Genomic DNA, 18,267 nt, shown 5'->3' on the forward strand with positions numbered 1-18,267 from the left:
AAGCTCTCCCAGATTCACTGGGAGAGAACACAGAGGAGAAACAAATAATCTGGCCATGTTTTAAAACCTCCATGAGGTATAACATTTTTTAAGGAATAAAGCAAACTCCCCTTCACCTTTTAATTTTGTTCATGATATTTTCACCTGCAACTGGTTTTTAAGTATTTATATATGCTTATCTATCTGTTGGTTTCTTTCATTGCTTCATAATTCATTTTTTAAAATTATTTTTAAGCATCTGTCTACAACATCAAGGACGTTACCAATTAATATATTTAGAATAATTACTTTTTGATCTTCAAATACTTTAAGTACTAAGTATTGTAGTTGCATTAATTTAATTTAATTCTTAATTCTTTTCATCCTTAGATTTCCATCAGTGACATATTTGAAAATTCACTTTATAAATGCAGGTCAGACCATACATTTAATTATGCAGCTGCTGCGTGGAGAAGAAAAAACAAATCTAACTAAATAATTCTTGCTTAGTACTGTGCCAAATTTCTGGTTCATTCTTCAAAAATTAACTGAAATACAATGAGTTACACATTGCCTGTGTAGCTAATGGTTCCCTTTAGTTCCTGCAATGGTGCTTGAATATTAAATAATTTGATTCATTTCATAAACAGTAATTGTAGCACTCTTTCTCACAGTATTATGAATAAAGTAAAAAAGTGTCATCACATTAACAGCAACAAAAATGTCTTTTAATTAGAAATTATTTTAAAGGACATTCTTCTGGATCATACAGAGAAAAGAACCTCTTAAAAATATGTGATAAACACTCAATGTTAAATGATCCTTAGTCTCGGAGTTGAAAAATGGCAATTTAGGCATCTTCACTGTTTTTTCTCTGCTTCCACTATTGCATTTCAAAAAGCAGTTTCATCAGCTACCAAGGTGTGGGTCTGGGAAAGTTGTTCAAAGAGAGTTAAACTGAATAAGATACATGACATGTACATAACAGTGATCTTCAGCGTTTGTATTATGCTATGTATCTTCCCCTTGTTTTATTTTCACCATAACCAGAAAGAAAAAAAATGAATTTTTAGAAGAGGAAGAAAAACTGAAAAAAATCTTACTGTCTAATGCAGTTCAGCACCATGAGGGAAGGGCGGAATCTAATTTATTTCTTCAACATTGTATCCCCAACACTAGGCATTATACTTTGCACATAGTAGGTGCTCAATAAATATTTATTGAAGAATGATATAAGAGAGGCACAAAAATTACTTATAGGCCTCTTCCTGATATCCAGTCTGAATCTGGAGAGTTTTTTTCATCGAGGCAACTACGTTTGTGGTATATCTCCTTTCATATCTGTCTGTATTTCCTGCCAGTCTTCTGCAAGATGTCATACTACACGAGAGTGGACTGGAAAGTCAAGCTCTTGAGTCCATTTACTATCACTAAACTATTACTAAAGATAATTTGAAATCCCATGGCTTTCCAGAGGCAAAGGTTCTCAAATCACCTATGGCTAAACCAAAGTTTATGTCTAAATATCCACAAGTTGAGCCAAAGTGCAGGATGCTGCTGTATCCACCCTTCAGGCCTGAACACACATTGTGTAGCCTCTGTAGGGAAAGCCACATGTCAGAGCCTGGGCCTTGTGCTTTAGGAACACTAGTGCTTTTTTACAGTCATTTCGCAGATAGAAGACATTCAAGTACTTCTTCATTTTGTGTTGAGTACCAAATACAGAGAAACTCTAGAACTACACTGTCTAATATTAGAGCCACTATCCACAGGTAAATTAATTAACTCAAATTAATTAAAATTAAATATAACTAAAAATTAAGTTCCTCCATCACACTAGCCATATTTCAAGTGCTCAGTAGCACATTTGACTAGTAGCCACTATACTGAATAGGGTAAAGATGGAAAATTTTCATAATTACAGAAAGTTTTATTGGACAGTACTGCTCTAGAATATACCACTTAAATCACATTTCAAACTTACTAAATTTGATACCCAATTCTGCACTTATAACAAATACTGGCTTTCAAACTGATGTATTTATCTAAATGACTGAAGTTGTTCCTGTTAAAATATTTTTTGAACAGCAAATGTAGATATTTCTTTTTTTTTTTTTGAGACGGAGTCTCACTCTGTAGCCCAGGCTGGAGCGCAGTGGCGCAATCTCGGCTCACTGCAAGCTCCGCCTCTCCGGCTCACTGCAAGCTCCGCCTCTCCGGCTCACTGCAAGCTCCGCCTCTCCGGTTCACTTCTCCTGCCTCAGCCTCCCAAGTAGCTGGGACTACAGGCGCCCGCCACTACGCCCAGCTAATTTTTTGTATTTTTTTAGTAGAGACGGAGTTTCACCGTGTTAGCCAGGATGGTCTCAATCTCCTGACCTCGTGATCCACCCGCCTCGGCCTCCCAAAGTGCTGGGATTACAGGCGTGAGCCACCGCGCCCGGCGGATATTTCTTAAACAAGTTCCTGTGAGACACACGAAAATAAGATAGAGAGTATCTATTACCCAAAACAGACTTAAATTTCTGAAATACATTTTAATTGGAGACAAGTCCCATATGATTTGTAAAAAGTCTAGGGTATAGAGAACTTACAAAGTTTATTCAACTAGTTAAATTGTGCCAAAAACTCAAATGAAAACATAAAAGTGTCACCATATTAAAGCCCCATCACAAGTGATTTGATAAATAACCAAGAATAATTTATAACTCAAATACTGCTATATGTAAATTGACAGGAAATGTATTGTTTAAAAAGTTCACCCTTCTTAAGTAAAATTAACTTTTTTCCCGAGGTATTATTAATATTTCTTCATAAATTTGCATTCTCTATGACAAATGCCCAAAGTCTTTCCAATTATCTCCAATCTGTATTAATGGAAATTGAACTGGTGAGAACTTATCATATAATATAACCATGAAAAGCAATAAAGATATACAATTTGTTGTTTATTTGAACAAAAACTACATACAGTATAGCAGAAAAATAAACTACTAGCATTTTATGTATTTATACATTCCTATTATGCAAGTTCTCCTATGATCCAGAATAATACACTTTGATAATGCACTTCTAATTGCCTTGAGTAAAAGTATCCTCTTTTTTCTACTTTAGAAGCTGTTGTGAAGGCAGAGCAGCATCTGCTGAAGAGACAGAAACCAGCCCCAGAGGTGTCACAAGAAGGCACCAGCAAGGACATTGGTCTTTGATTCAGCAGTCCTGTCAAGTATAAATGTAAGTGTGAGGAGCAACAGAGGGCAGGGCAGTGGTCTGGGTGGTCCACAGGTAAAGCCGCAGATCGCTGTCCAGGAGCACAAGGGCCCTTGGCAGATGCTCAGTGTCTAGCCTGCCTGCATGTCTTGTCTCCCATCCCTATCTCCATCGTTGCAAAAGCCTTGAGATCATTGCTACTAATATTAGGTTTTCAAATCCCCTGTAGTAAAATACATGTGCAGAGTGTGATCCTAGCTGATTTTTAAGTCTAGGCATGTTGAATAGAGTCTTAAAATAATCATTTCCATAGAACTTGACTAGGTATCCAAATGTTCACCAGATGCTAGGAGTTAGATTTTGCAGAGAAAAACTGCAAACTTAAGCTTCTTTTCATGATTCAGCAGAGGGTTTTAAGTAATAAAAGATCTGGAGATTTGTAACATAAATAATTCCAGTGCAAATGGGAAAGTTAAAATAATCTTATCATCTCTCAGTCATGTCTATATATGTTTTTCTACCATTATCATATTTCTTTTAATTGGGCCAACTTTTTTTCTGGCTGATATTTTATAGTTTTAAGTTATGAGCTGTAATGAAGAAGTGATTCCTTTCAGATGACTGAAGTGATATGTACTAAATTTTCCTAAAAACAATCTAGGATGAATGAAACAGAGCATGATATGACAGAAATGGTTTTCTTTGTATGTGGTATTGAATATACTCACAGCGAAAAATAATAATAACATCATGCCAGAATCCCTTTTATTCCTTAATTGATCTCTCAGCAAAAGCAATAAAAACATAAAGTACATCATTAACTTTCAAACTTTGATGGAAAAAAAAAACCACAACATACCATCCATTTCTGACAAGTAGACATTATCTCATAGTATCCACAGCCATCCTATGCTTATTACTATCGCCTGGTCTTAAGTGTGACTTTTGGACACACGACTCAATATTTCCTAATATATAATAGTACAATGGTTTTTATAGTCTATTTAATTTTATTTCATAATTAAAAGAATGAATTGCTAAGATTCCCCAGATTTTTCGTGTTCTTTTTGGGGCGGGGTGGATACCTGAACAAAAGGAAAAGCACAGCATTTAGCCCTATCATTAATCCCTCATTGACTGCATCCTGTCTAGAATGCATCCATTTAGAGTTCCTGGAGAAATGCAAATACATTAATGATTTTACTAAGGCATTACATTTTTAATATAGGTACCATTAATTATTTTGGCTGGATTCCATCAAAGCCAGATGTTCTCCAAATGAAATATTTATAATGCAAACCCAGGGAATAAAAAATACATGCTCATCGAAGCAGCAGATTATAGGACTCATGGATATTAGAAAAACTGAGGAAAGAGGCATGATGTGGGTAACAGTCATAATGTCAGAGTAAGCCTCTGAATTCAACCCAGTTTGCAACCAATGACAGGCTCGGCTTCTGGATTTCTTGTAACAAAATCTTACTGCCAAGGTCATTGATGAGCTCTCCCAGTAAAAAAAGTATAATAATAATGTTAAACTAAATCATAAAAATGCAGAAGGTGGTTATTAAAGGGCAGAGGAGAGAAATTGCTTGTAAAGTTCTGGTGGAAATATCAAAAATACATTTTATTGAACTTTTAAGAAATTAAGCTCTTTGTTTTTAAACTAGGGTGCAAAAGCAATAAAACTTAAAGGCCATTCAATAAACTATTTCATTCAATGGTCAACAGCAATGATTCAGCAAGTAAAAATAAAAATTACATTTATTCAACATGGTCATCAATTCAGGCAGGCCTGAAGCTTACAAATGATAAGTTTGTCAGTGAAAATAACCAGCTGAAAGTATTTTTTAAATGAATTTTGATTGAACAATGAATATAGAAGTTTTTGAATGTACACCTTTTTCTCAGTGAAAATGGACTTGGTTTAACTTGACATAGTATAAAACTGTTAATGTTTTATGTAGTTTATTAAGTTCTATGAAGAAATGTATTTGAAACAAATGTAGATAATGACCAAAAAAGCTTAAATATGAACACCATGATAGGCATACAATTAAGAAAATGGAAATAGATCATGATAACTAATCTTTTGCATGCTCTCCAAAAGCACAGAATGTAACTTTTTAAATTATTTTTTAATAATCTAGAGTTTTCTTTCTGATCCTTTTACCTTCCAAAAATATAGATTCCTGAATGATAGAACATAGACATTTTGGCAGACAGATTATATATTTTCCTCAAGTTAAATAACATACACCTCTAAGTGACAATGATCATAAAAACAAGCTTTTTGCTCATTAAGATACCTAATGTGCCTTACACATAGTATGTACTAAATAATATGGGTTGAACTGAATTATTCCCATTTTCTGTTCAGCGATTAATGTGTCTCTTGGATTTACACTACAGAGGTAGCATCCCACACACGGGAATTAATGAGCTACATCTGTAACCAAAAATATCCATGGAAAACCTGTTGAATTGATCCATATCTGTTTTATTAATCAAGCCCACTACGGAAGGGCTTTCTTGTGGTTTTACTACACTTTGGAAATAGAGTGGGGAAACCACAGTTCATTTTAAAAGTTGTTTGAAACTTTGAAGAACATGGGATTTTATATTATATGACAGCAATAAACTCCAATTTTTGATGGCTGTAATTCTGAGCATATAAGTATACAAATATTCTGTACGTATAATTTTACTGCAGAACATCATGACTGTGGCCAAGAAGACCCTTACTGTTGAATATGGTATTTACTTCTTACTGCCACTGTCTTCCTTCCTCAATTTTTTAAAATAAAAAGACTTTTAAAAATAAAAAGAAATTTTAAAACTAGCTTGGTATGAATAGCCTTTAGCTGAAGCAGATGGCTGGAAGTCAGAAGCCCCAGATTCTATCCTTCATTCTCCTACCAACTTGGAATGTGGCCTTGGGCAAATCATGAGAGTAAATCTACAATAAAAGAGCTAATAATGCTTTACATGTGTATGGTGTTTTATGATCTAACTGAGCACTTTCACATACAATATCTTATTTAATCTTCCCCATAGCTTCCTGAAAAGAGTATGGCAGTTATTAACGATCCCCATTATAAAGAGGAGGAATTTGAGACCCAGTGAAACTAAATCACTTTTTCGAGTCAGGAACAGTCATAGTCTAAGATTCCCGGCTGGTCTTTGTCTTTCCTCTACACCACATTGCCACCCTCTGGCACCTCCAATGGTGGCAAAGCAGGAATGACTGTAGCTGCACTGTTCAATATGATAGCCACTAACCACATTCTGGTACTAAGCACAGGAAATGTGGCTAGTCCCAATTGAGATGTGCTGTGAGTGTGAAATATACACCAAATTTCTAAGACTTGGAATGAAAAACAGAATGTAAAATGTCTCATTTATACTTTATATATTGATTGCATGTTGAAATGATATTTTTAATATTTTGAGTTAAAAGTAATAAATATAAATATATTAATAAATATTACCAAATATGGTTTAATAAAATTAATTTCACCTGTTTCGTTTTACTTATTAATATGGATAATAAAAAACATAAAGTTGATATGTGACTCACATTGTCCCTATGCGACAGCACTGACCAGAGGAGTCCATTGTTCAGAGCCCACATACTAATTTTACAGTACTGGACTTGTTTATGTACCTGGCTTGATGTAGCTGATACAAGTTCCCTAAGATGCTGTCAAACAGTGGGCAAGGTAGATTACCAGCAACGATTTGGGCATTCTCACACATCTTCCACATGCAGGAAAAAATCTAGCTTCATTAGTTTATGCCCCAAATTGCTCATTCATTGAAAGGGTCCATTTTATACCATTGAATACTTGAGAGACTTAAAAGTAAAAGTGCTATGGCAAGAACTATAAATTAGTATGGCTCTACAGCACTCTTTATTTTCAAATATGTTCCCATTAAACATTATGAATGAATGAGACATTAAACTGTTAGGCTGATATATACTATGTAAAATAATAATTATATATAACTTTGTTGTACAGTATGTTTTATTCTACCTACAAAGTCTTTAAGATATTTTACAAAATAAATAGCTTATTTCTGTTATGGAACAATCTAACTGAAAGTCCTCAGGAAAAATGAGTTCTTATTTAGAAGAAAAAATATGTATAGTAAAAAATAGCACAGATAACTAAAATCTAGCATCTATTTGGCAGTTATTATGTGAGCTCAAGTACCATGCTAAGAGTTACACCAAGGTTCTCTCATTTCATCTTTACAGGGCTTTGAAAATCAGCAAGAGGGAACAGAACCAAAGGTCTTAACCACTACTACTTCTTATTTCAAAGCAATTTAAAATCATAACTCAACCTATCATGACAGTATAAGAATATTTGGAATTGATTTTATTTTATTCATTTAAGCTCCACAAGCATCTACCTAGAAAATGCAATGGACCAGGAACAGTTCTAGACACTGAGGGAATATTGAGCAATAAGACCAGAGCTCTACCCTCAAAGAGAACACTGATGGATAGGTTTATGAACATGCTTTTGAAAAATGCATACTTATGACTAAATAGAAGGGGAGTCACTATTCATGTTCTAAAGGGCTTCTTTATGTTCCAATAGAAATCTTTATAGTGCTATTCCTCAGTTTGTTAAAATTTACCTATTGCTCATAAAGCAAAGGTCTTATGTAAAAAAAAATTTAAAAATAAACTACGTAGTTTGAATTTCAGAGGTTTGCTTTCCTCCATTATACTCACTTGGAAGAAGAGGTGCTGAAATTACCTTAAATATTTTCTAGAACAAGGAGAGATGAAAACAAACAAACAAAAGGAACCTAAATCAAAATGGCTCTAAGAAAATCACAAAATAATGAAAACTAAAGAGTTTTATAACCTTTTATACAATAATAGTGCTAACAAGTTATCTTTGAAGGTAGAGATTTAAAATTATGCATGAGTTAACTATATACTAATTTTTTAAAGAATATTTCAAAATAGAATATATAACTTGTTCCCAATTTCTTTTTCTTTTTTTCTTCTTTCTTTTTTTTTTTTTTTGAGACAGTCTTGCTCTGTTGCCAAGGCTGGAGTGCAGTGGCATGATCTCGGTTTACTGCAACCTCCACCTCCTGGGTTCAAGCAATTCTTCTGCCTCAGCCTCCTGAGTAGCTGGGACTACAGGTGCACACCACCACACCTGGCTAATTTTTGTATTTTTAGTAGAGACAGGGTTTTGCCATGTTGGCCAGGCTGGTCTTGAACTCCTGATCTCCAGGGATCCGCCCACCTCAGCCTCCCAAAGTGCTGGGATTACAGGCATGAGCCACTACACCTGGCCCCAGTTTCCTAATGTTCATGTTTACCTAGAATTAAATAAAAAGAAAATATTAATAGCCAACTCTGGGTGGCAGAATTTTAGACAGTTTTGTGCCCTTATGTATACTCTTTTGTAAATTTTTCAAAAAAACATATATTGCTTTTATAATTGGTAAACAGAAAAAATATTGTAATTGACTCCAAAATCGATAGGTGATAAAGACAAAATTGTCCAGGGGGAGTAAAATGCAAATTTTGCTCTCAATCACAAAATTTTTTTAAAAAAATAATAAATGTAATAGGTTCTTCCTTCCAGGTGTTATTGCCCTTTCTTTGATTCAAGATAAAGCAACCTGTAGGCTATTCAACTTCTCTAGACAAGAAAGGTTAAAAATTGGATTGAATTTTCAAGATTTTCTTGAGAAAGCATTTCACCTGCAGCTATGAACATGAGTGTAAAGATCAAAGTTGTAATACAGGCTGGTAAAGTTGAAAGTTGTTATTGTGGCAATCAGAAAAGCAGAGTGTCATTAAAGTGTACCTCTTTCACCTTAAAACATAAACTGGCCATCAATCATTTCTAATGGCATCTACTTAAAACTGGCCTTATTATTGGCTCCTAAGATGTGTAAAATGTCAGGTGGAAATACATAAACACATCTTTGAGCTGGATAGAGTCTCAGTGATCCTAAAAAGTGAAATATAGAGCTATTTTAGAGATGCCATTTAAAAATTTATGGAGAGAGATTTGGTCTTACAATTTCTTTCATGAATACTAAAATTTTACTACAAAGAAAATTCAGAAATGAGTTATTTGTGCCATTTAATCATTAAATCATAAATCCACAGACCATTAGAGCTGGAAGGGGCCTTCCAGATTATCTCCTCCAATGACAACATTTTGCAGATGAGAAAGTAAGAACAGAAAATTTATTTTCTCAGGGCTAAGCATGGTGGCTCACACCTGTAATCCCAGCAATATAGGAGGAGGCCAAGGCGGGCAGAGCACCTGAGGTCAGGAGTTCGAGACCAGCCTGGCCAACATGGTGAAACCCTGCCTCTACTACAAATACAAAAATTAGCCAGGTGTGGTGGTGGGTGCCTGTAATCCCAGCTACTTGGGAGGCTGAGGCAGGGAGAATTGCTTGAACCCAACAGGTGGAGGTTGCAGTGAGCTGAGATCGCACCACTGCACTCCAGCTTGGGCAACAGAGCAAGACTCTGAAAAAAAGAAAAGAAAATTTATCTTCTCAGGAAAAAGTAAAATCACTCAAAAATATCTTAAATAATCCAGAAACATCTTGAATCTTACCGAGGAAAAATTAGGTATTTTGAATCCTACTAGAACTTTAATTATAACTCGAATTTTTAGTTTGGTTGTGGGCAGTCCTACACAATGAAGGAAAGATGCTAACAGTGACTGTGGAAAGCACATTCACAATGAACACTTACAAAGTTAAAACTATAAGTAAAACAGACCAATGATTTCAGACCAGGTTATTCATTCATTACTCAGCTTCCTTTCTTTAGTGAGTCAAGCAATTGAAATGAGCATTCTTAGCCACTTTTAAGACACAATTCTTCTATTATGAAAAATTGGCTACTTCTAAAGTTGCTGATATGCTGAAGAATAATGGGACATTCATTCTTTGAGTTAAAAAATCCAAATTATTGCCAAAATCCTCCTGAGTTAATGCATTTATGAAAATATGCTTATAATAAAATTATATATATGAAGAATATACTCCTCATCCCCTGCAAATAGATACTTACTTTGCATTATGGACATCCTGGAAGAAGTAAACATGAAAGCTCTTTTTCTAAGTTTAATGTTGGTCTAAGAAATGGAAAATAGTAACACTTGGTTTTAAGGAAACTAGCACAGTGTAGGTATGTTCATTGTCATCTGTAAAGTAGAAATAAGAGTAGACTCTTGCAAAATCACTTAAGAATTAAATCAATAATAGATATAAAATGGTTAGTACAGAGTTTGGCTCATAGTTAACATTTAGTAAGTCCCAGCTATTAGTAGTAGTGGTAGTAATATTATTATTATTTATAACATGATCACTCTTCCACTACACCCTTCCCTTCAAGCAAGACTCTTGTGATCCCCCTACACTATTTCACGGCTCCATGTGCTTGTATATTCTGATCCCTCTCCCCAAATGCCCTATCCTGACTTCTGTATCTGCTGAACTCCTACTTATCACCCAAGGTCAGCTCCAAAGTTTTTTCCTCTTACCTGTGTTACCTAATCCCTGATTGCACTCACCTGTTTCCCATGGTATCCTGCATATATCCCTCTCCTATCAATTGACATGATGACTTTTACTTGATTCTCCCTCACGCCCCCCACATGCCGCCCCACACACACATGCATGTACACATACGCACACACTCTGGACTACAGTGAATTCATCATACTCAATTTTGTATCATCATAGAAATGTCTATTGAAATGAACAAACTCCTGCATAAATAAATGACTTTTTAATTTCATGAGTAGGTATCAGGCTAGAATGTGCACCTAGTGGCCTCAGTTTAGACGGGGAGAAGGGGAGATGGATATATGAGGAAAGTTGGGACATGCAACTCACCAGCCCTGGAGCCTGGCTCTGCCACATGCCTACTGCTATGACTTGTAGTAAGTCATTTAACTTCTCTGGACCTCAGTTTTCCTTCTCAGCAAAATGGGAGGACTGGGCAAAATGTTATCTGAGGACCCTTCCAGCACCAACCTTTATATATGATGTATGCACTGGTTTATCTCAATGATTCTCAAACTTTAGCAGACATCAGAATCATCTGGAAGGCTTATTAAAATACTGGTCAGCAGATCTGATGGGGCCCAAGGACTTGCATTTTTAACAAATTGCCAGATGATGGTGAGGCTGCTGGCAGGGGGACCACACTTTAATAACCACTAACTGATCTTCTTGACACAGGATCCTGACACTGTCCTGTTGTTATCTGGTGAAAGGCACTCCTGATATGATAAGATGCAGGCAAGTAAACCCACACTTCTGTGAGGCTGCCATCAGAAGGACTAGGTGCCTATGGGTGAGCCCCAAGGGTGACCACAGAATGAAAGCTTTGCTGACTGGAGTTTTGTTAAAGGCTCACTTTGTGGGAAAGAAACTGCCTGACTTCTCAATGCTATAGGGTATAGAAAACACTGACGCCAGGGTTGGACCCATCAGTTAGTACCTGCTGCAGCTGAAGTCACATGGATCACAACTGCCATCTAGTGATGACTTTGAATTACTGCATCAAGAGACTACAGAATGAAATGCTGCTTTTTCATTTAGAAACTGCTTTTTTTTTTTTTTTACACAAAACTATGTTCAAAATGAGAACCCTTAAGGATAAACTCTAATGTGCTCTGGTCTTATCTACATTTGTATCTCAGTACTATGAAAATAAATACATATATAGTACTTACTATGTGCTAGGCATGGTTCTATGCTTTATATATGTTCAATTATTCACAGCAAACCCATGAGATATTACAAATTTTCCCATTTTGGAGACAAGAAATAAAACTACAAATGTACAAGCAATGAAAAGACTTTCTTGAGGTTGCCCAGTCAGTAAATTGGTAGAGCTTGGATTGAACCTAGACAGCTACTGGGAAGATACTACACTAACCAGTCTCTCTTATATCAATTTAAAACATAGTTGCTGAAACAATTAGTACTTGTAAACAGTTGTCAGTTACAGATATGGGCCTGCAAAATTTTATTAAGTATACACTGAATAAATAAATTTTTTCTGATTCTTCCAAATGAAATCAGTTCATATCCAATAATTAAAGAAATGTTTCTACCTACGGGAAGCCAAATGCAACAAAATGAGCACCAACTTGGATTAAGATTTGGAATCATTTTTCCACCTGCTATACAATCTTAGGCAAGTCACTTAGATCCACTTTTTCATCTATGAAACAGGAAAAATAAAACCATAGTTTACATAGTTATGTAATTCCCAAAGATGTGGTTTGGGGGTTCTGTAAAGTCAAGACTAAATTTTAGAGTAGCTGCTCAAGTTATCCACTGAATGCAATCACAAGAGCAAAGAGGGAGATCATGGATAATAACTATACTGTTTTTTTTTTTTTTCAAATTGTCTGTCATGTGTGAAAGAAGCCAGGACAAGAGATTTGATCTCCTGGTCTATCGTCCATAAGTGCTAGCAGTAAACAATAACACTCATGGTGTTTGTGGGAGAATTAAAGAGCTCAACAAGAAAGATACACGTTTCCTTTATTTTTCTGAATACTGTACTTGGCCTGTGCACCTGAGCTCTGCATCCCTGCCTGTTCTCTGCCTCCCAAGGGTCCTCACCAAATAACTCCTACAGAAAGATCACATATTTGCCAGTGGATTGAGGTCCAACCCCCTCTCACTCCAACCTTCTCTTACCAGAGATCTTCTTGGATTTAAAAACCAGGTCCCTGATAATCCTTTTAGCTCCTTATCTAAAACATCTCAGTTACCAAATAATTTCTTATCTCAATAGACCAAACCAGAGTTATCAAACCAAAGTACTAGAGTACTAGGTTTCTTTGCACCTGTATATGTATAACATGCTAAGACTTGCTGGCATCAAATTCATGGTAATGAAGGAAAAATAAACATAGAGTCAGAGGAATAATGGGTAACAATTAAAATATAGTAGGGTAAACTATCAGTACCTCACTTTACTAGATTTCTTGATGTCATTTCAAGTATTTGCACATATTTAGTCACCAAAGCAACCCTAAAATTAGGCTAGATAAGTTTATTATCAACACCATTTGAGAAATAAAGATATTGACACACAGAAGTGTAAAGAAAAACAAAGGAAATCGAAGCAAAGAAGCTTTAAACAACTTGAAAAAATAAGTGAGGGTTCATATATCCTAGTTATTAGGCCTATGCTTGGCCCCAAAATTATAGTTTAACAATCAAATCCTGATATAAGATGACTCCCTCTGATAGTTGAGTTTTTTAAAAGTTCTTTATACAAATATAGTAGAAGTAAATGATTAATTAGACTTCAAGGACAGTAAACACTCTATTAATTCACTCAACCACCATGTGTTGAGAATCTACTATGTGGCTGGCACTGTTTTAGGTTGGGGAGTTTAGCAGTGAATGAGGGCAAAAATGCCATTCTACCCTTAAAGCTTACATTCTCTCTAGTTGGAGAAGAGATGATAAATGTGAATATAAATAAATATTTAATACCATGTTGATCATGAAGAAAAATCAAATGAGGGAAAGGGATAGAGAATGATAGGATGAGGGACGCTGTTTAACATCGAATGGTCAACACAAGCCACTCTGAGGAGGTGACATGTGATCTGAGATCTGAAGAAGGCAAGGCCATGCAACACAACGATCTGGAAGACAATTCAGGCAAATGGAAAGTCCCAAGGTTGAGAACCTGTTTGGCTTGTTGCAAGATGGCAAGAAGACCACTGGCCAGAGCCTGGTAACTAAAGAGAAGGTGGTGTCAAAGAAGAGAGCAGAGCCAGATCACTCAGGTCTTGCAGGCTGTGGAGGGGAGTTCAGAGTTTACATGAACTGGGGTGGGGAGCCACAGGAGGACTTTGAACAGAGTGACAGGATCTGGTCTACTTCTTTAAATCATTACTCTGGTTTCTCTGGGGAGATTGGACTCAGCACATGAATGGAGACAGGGAGGTAAGGCAGTGGTCCAGGCAAAACATGATCGGTGCCCAGTGACTCAGGATACATTTTCATTAAAGAGATCATAAAACTTGCAGATGGATTGGATGTGTGAGAAGAAGAGATATCGAGAATGTCTCCTGCACTTTAAGCCTGAGCAACTAGATAAGTATGAATACCATTTATCAAAATAGGGGAGCTTGGGGTAGAATCGTTTTCTGAATCTTATAATCCTCTAATTGTACCAGTGAACTCGATTTGAGAATTCATTTTTGAAAGTGAAAAAGACTTTTAGTCCAAGAATCTTTAGAAAATGTCACCACCTGTTTTAGGATAAGCCATGTATAGCAATAATTATATTCTGCCACATGGAGTATTCCACTCTTAGAATTCTGAACCAGACCATGGTCCTGATATGATGTAATATTTCTAAGTGTTCCTTTGTAAAAATAGTTTCAAAGACTCATGAATTATAAAATCATGCCTCCTGTTTAGGACATGTTTATAAATATGAATAATAGAAGCTTAGCTCCTAACTCTTTCAAGAAGTACAAGGTAAACGTCCACAGTTCAGTTAAAAAGAATGTTAAATATCGGCCTGAGATTTATACTCTTGAGAAATAAATGTTACAGTAGAAATGGGAAGAAATGTGCTTGGTCTCTGAGCCAGTGGTTCTTTTACGGGAACCAGGGTCTTCAATTTCCAGGCAGCTATGCTGTGCTGAACTTGGACTCAAAGATTTGGGGACAGTACCATCACATCGCCTATGCATGATCAAGAAAACACTCACTTTGGAGATACAAACATCTTAGCCAAAATCACCAGTAAATCCAGCATAGAGCCAAAACTATGTAAACAGTAGTATAAAGATTCATATGCAGAGAAAACTGAAGGATCACTAAATTCCAAGGAAATGTGGTTTCTTTGTCAGTCCCTACTTTTTACAGAGAATGCTCCTTTTAAATATTTTAGCTTCTCTGATGGAACTGAATTAGCTATGATCATTTTTGTAGATGAAGAAGAAATGAAATTCTAATGGCATATAAACTCTAGAAAGGCAGGGACTTTTCTGTCTTCTTGCTGTATCCTCAGCAATTAGAACTGTATCTGGCAAATGGTTGGCATTCAGCAAATCTTTATTGAATAAAGAAATGAATAAAGAAAAGCTTGAATAAATTGTTGAATTTAAAGGGGAAAAATAAAGTAGAAACGAATCTTTTCTTTCTACTTGTTTTTATATCAAAATTCACGTCGTTAGGTGAAACCTAATAAAAATGTTGGGAGAAACTTTTCTTCCTCGGGGTGCAACTCTTGTCTAATACACTCTTTCTCTGGTGTCACAGTTAACCTCTTGTTGACCATTCATGACATTGACTAAGCATTAACAGATTTTTGTCTGTTAACAGATTTTATGGGGTCTACATTTCTCACCCATTCTTCATACTCTTTGTTGGGGCGCACTGCCGACCTGAAAAGTTAAACAAATAACTACATAATTGTCAGGCTGGTAGCCCCAAAAGATAACTTCTTTTGACTGCCTTGTTAATTCTGTCTAATCTTCTAAGATCCATGTCTAAGATTCTAGCCTGACTTAAACTTATATCAGTTCATTTACCTTTATCAGTTCTGACCTCATGCTCAGGGCTGGCCTTTTTTCCATCACCATCATTTTATCTGCCATAGCTATTGAGTACCTATGGATGAAAACTAGTAAAGAGATAAAAATGAGAAATGAAGAAGGAATTGAATGGGATACATCTGTTCCCAAACTAAGGCCCTTTTCAGAAAGTATTTAATGAGAAAACAGAAGCCTCACACTTTTATAGCATAGAATCTAGACTGGATTTTAGAGGCTACTGTCACTCAGCCTGATCAGCATGAATCTATCCTTGTATCAAGTGTTCCTTGAGATCTTTGAATCTAAAACCTTTTAAAATTTGTATAAGTTATTCTAAAGTGAGAAAATAAATAGAATAGAATACATTCTTTTAGGTTGGTACCAAAGTAATCATGGTTTTTGCCACTACTTTCAATGGCAAAAACTTACTTTTGCATCAAGCTAATAGTAGAACGTTACAGAGAGATAAAATAAATCTTTCTCATCTCGCCTTTTCGTGACATCACACTTTAAAAACAGGTATGAGCAGGAGCCCAAAGGAGGAATTTCAGTTAGGCTAATCTGCTTACAAGTAGAATGTCTTCCAGGATTCAAGAACTTTTGGCAAACATTAGTCAGCACATTCTTACTAAAAGGTAAAAACCTTTTTTTTCTTTGTCAGGTTTTAAATGACACTTGAGAGGGAAACTTTCCAAACCATAGCCAAAAGCAGGTTAATCCAACTTCCCCCAACCAGCTTAAGATCAATGAAAAAGTTAGCCCTGAGGATTTCAGGATGTTAATTGTGAAACATAATTCCATTACATTTATGGCTGTATAAACTGAGCAGAGCTCCTCTTGAATATTATGAGGTGTTCTTTGCAGTGCGGGCAATTGGTTATACTGGATGCTGTAACAGATACTGTATTGAAAAGAACCACAGTTTAATCACAACCTATTCATTAGGACTGTGGTTCTCAATCTTTATGGGACATAAAAATCAACTAGAGCATGCTTGTAGAAAATGCAGATGTCTAGTCCACTCCCCAAGCCTTTCTAATCATGTTCCATGTAGAGAAGACTGGGAACCAGGAAGGCAAGTGAGTAAGATACAAGTCGTCTGTAAACCACGCATTGAGAAATACTTCACTGAAGTCTGGCTTGAGCACCTTGAAGTCAGGTCTCTCTCTTTATAAACCTTAATTCCCTGCGCCTACCACTGAGACTCGAACCTGGTAGACACTCAATGAATATTTAGTGAATCAAAATAATTAGCATTTATAGATGCCAGGCACTGTTCTAAGCACTCTACACATACTAGCTCATTTAGTCCTTATAATAAAGGACTATTATTGGCCTTGACACTTGCTGAACACTCTTGCCTGTACACTGTCCAGAGAGTCATATGGCTGGCTTCTTTCAGCTGCCACCTCCTCAGGAAAACCCTTCTTGACAGCCCATCTAAAGTTGCATCGATCCTACTCCCAACCAATCACAACAGCCTGTTCCTTTTTTTTTTTTTTTTTAAGCAGTTACCTCTAGCTAAAATTATTTTGTTTGGTTTATTGTCTTGCTGCCTTCACTAAAATACAAGCTCCATGAGAACAGGAATCTCACCAGTCTTATTTGTCACTGTCTAGAAGTACAGTGCCCGAATCACAGTAGACAGTAAGAAAATATTTGTTAAATTAATGCATTTAGCAAATGCATAACAAATGAAAAGGAAAGGAGTTGTATTTGCTATGTAATTTCTCAGTTCTCTCAGAGCTTCTAAGATTTATAAGGCTAAAAAGCGACAGAAAGACTTCTATCCTAGAAATATCCTCAAAATGATTTCCTAAACTACCCTGTCCCAAGTCATAGCATAAACATGAGAAAAAGGGAAAACTACATGAGGGCTAAAATATCTGGGTAGATTTTTCATTGTATGATTCAATATTTTGCTTGAAATGAACTCTCAGGATATCAGACACATCCATGTTCAAACATAAGTAAAAAACACATTCCAAGATCAAATGTACATGATTTTCGGATTAACCAATGTTTTTTTTAGCCACACAATGACTCTGCTTTATTAGTTTGAAAACCTGTATCTACATGACACCAAAAGAGCTAGTTAAATCAATAAAACCCAAGCCAGCTGTTTCAACCGTAAAAAGAATAGATAGAACAATTCACTTCAAATGATGACTGTGCCAAACTCATTGATTGTATTGCTTTGTGCCAACAAAATCATCATCAGGAGCTGACTGGCTGTAGGCTTGGGAGAGAACATTTTAAATGGGTTTCTCCTACCGTATGATCATGGTTCTTTTGAAAGGGGCCACTTGGCTAACCAAACCCATGTAGTATTTCTACCATGGACAATGACATCACTCTCTTCCTCTTCTTTATATATGTTTTTGAGTCTCAGGCAAATGAGAGTAAGGCCTAGGAATTGCTGCTATATGAAGCAATTTTTACCACTTCTACTAAAATGTCAGACAGTGAATGTTGTCAG

General features: G+C 35.9%; 1 protein-coding gene across 10 annotated transcripts in view; it reads left to right on the forward strand.

Annotated features, from left to right (window-relative positions):
• COL8A1 (collagen type VIII alpha 1 chain) overlaps positions 1-18,267 on the forward strand; it is a 155,472-nt gene that overhangs the window by 97,239 nt on the left and 39,966 nt on the right. For all 10 annotated transcript variants that reach the window (XM_054482982.2, XM_054482981.2, XM_063661504.1 and 7 more), the window contains one exon: positions 3,094-3,213. The gene's annotated coding sequence lies outside the window, so the exon portion shown is untranslated. The remainder of the gene's footprint in view (positions 1-3,093; positions 3,214-18,267) is intronic.

This window comes from Pongo pygmaeus, chromosome 2, assembly GCF_028885625.2.
Source record: "Pongo pygmaeus isolate AG05252 chromosome 2, NHGRI_mPonPyg2-v2.0_pri, whole genome shotgun sequence".
Classification (NCBI taxonomy): Eukaryota; Metazoa; Chordata; class Mammalia; order Primates; family Hominidae; genus Pongo; species Pongo pygmaeus.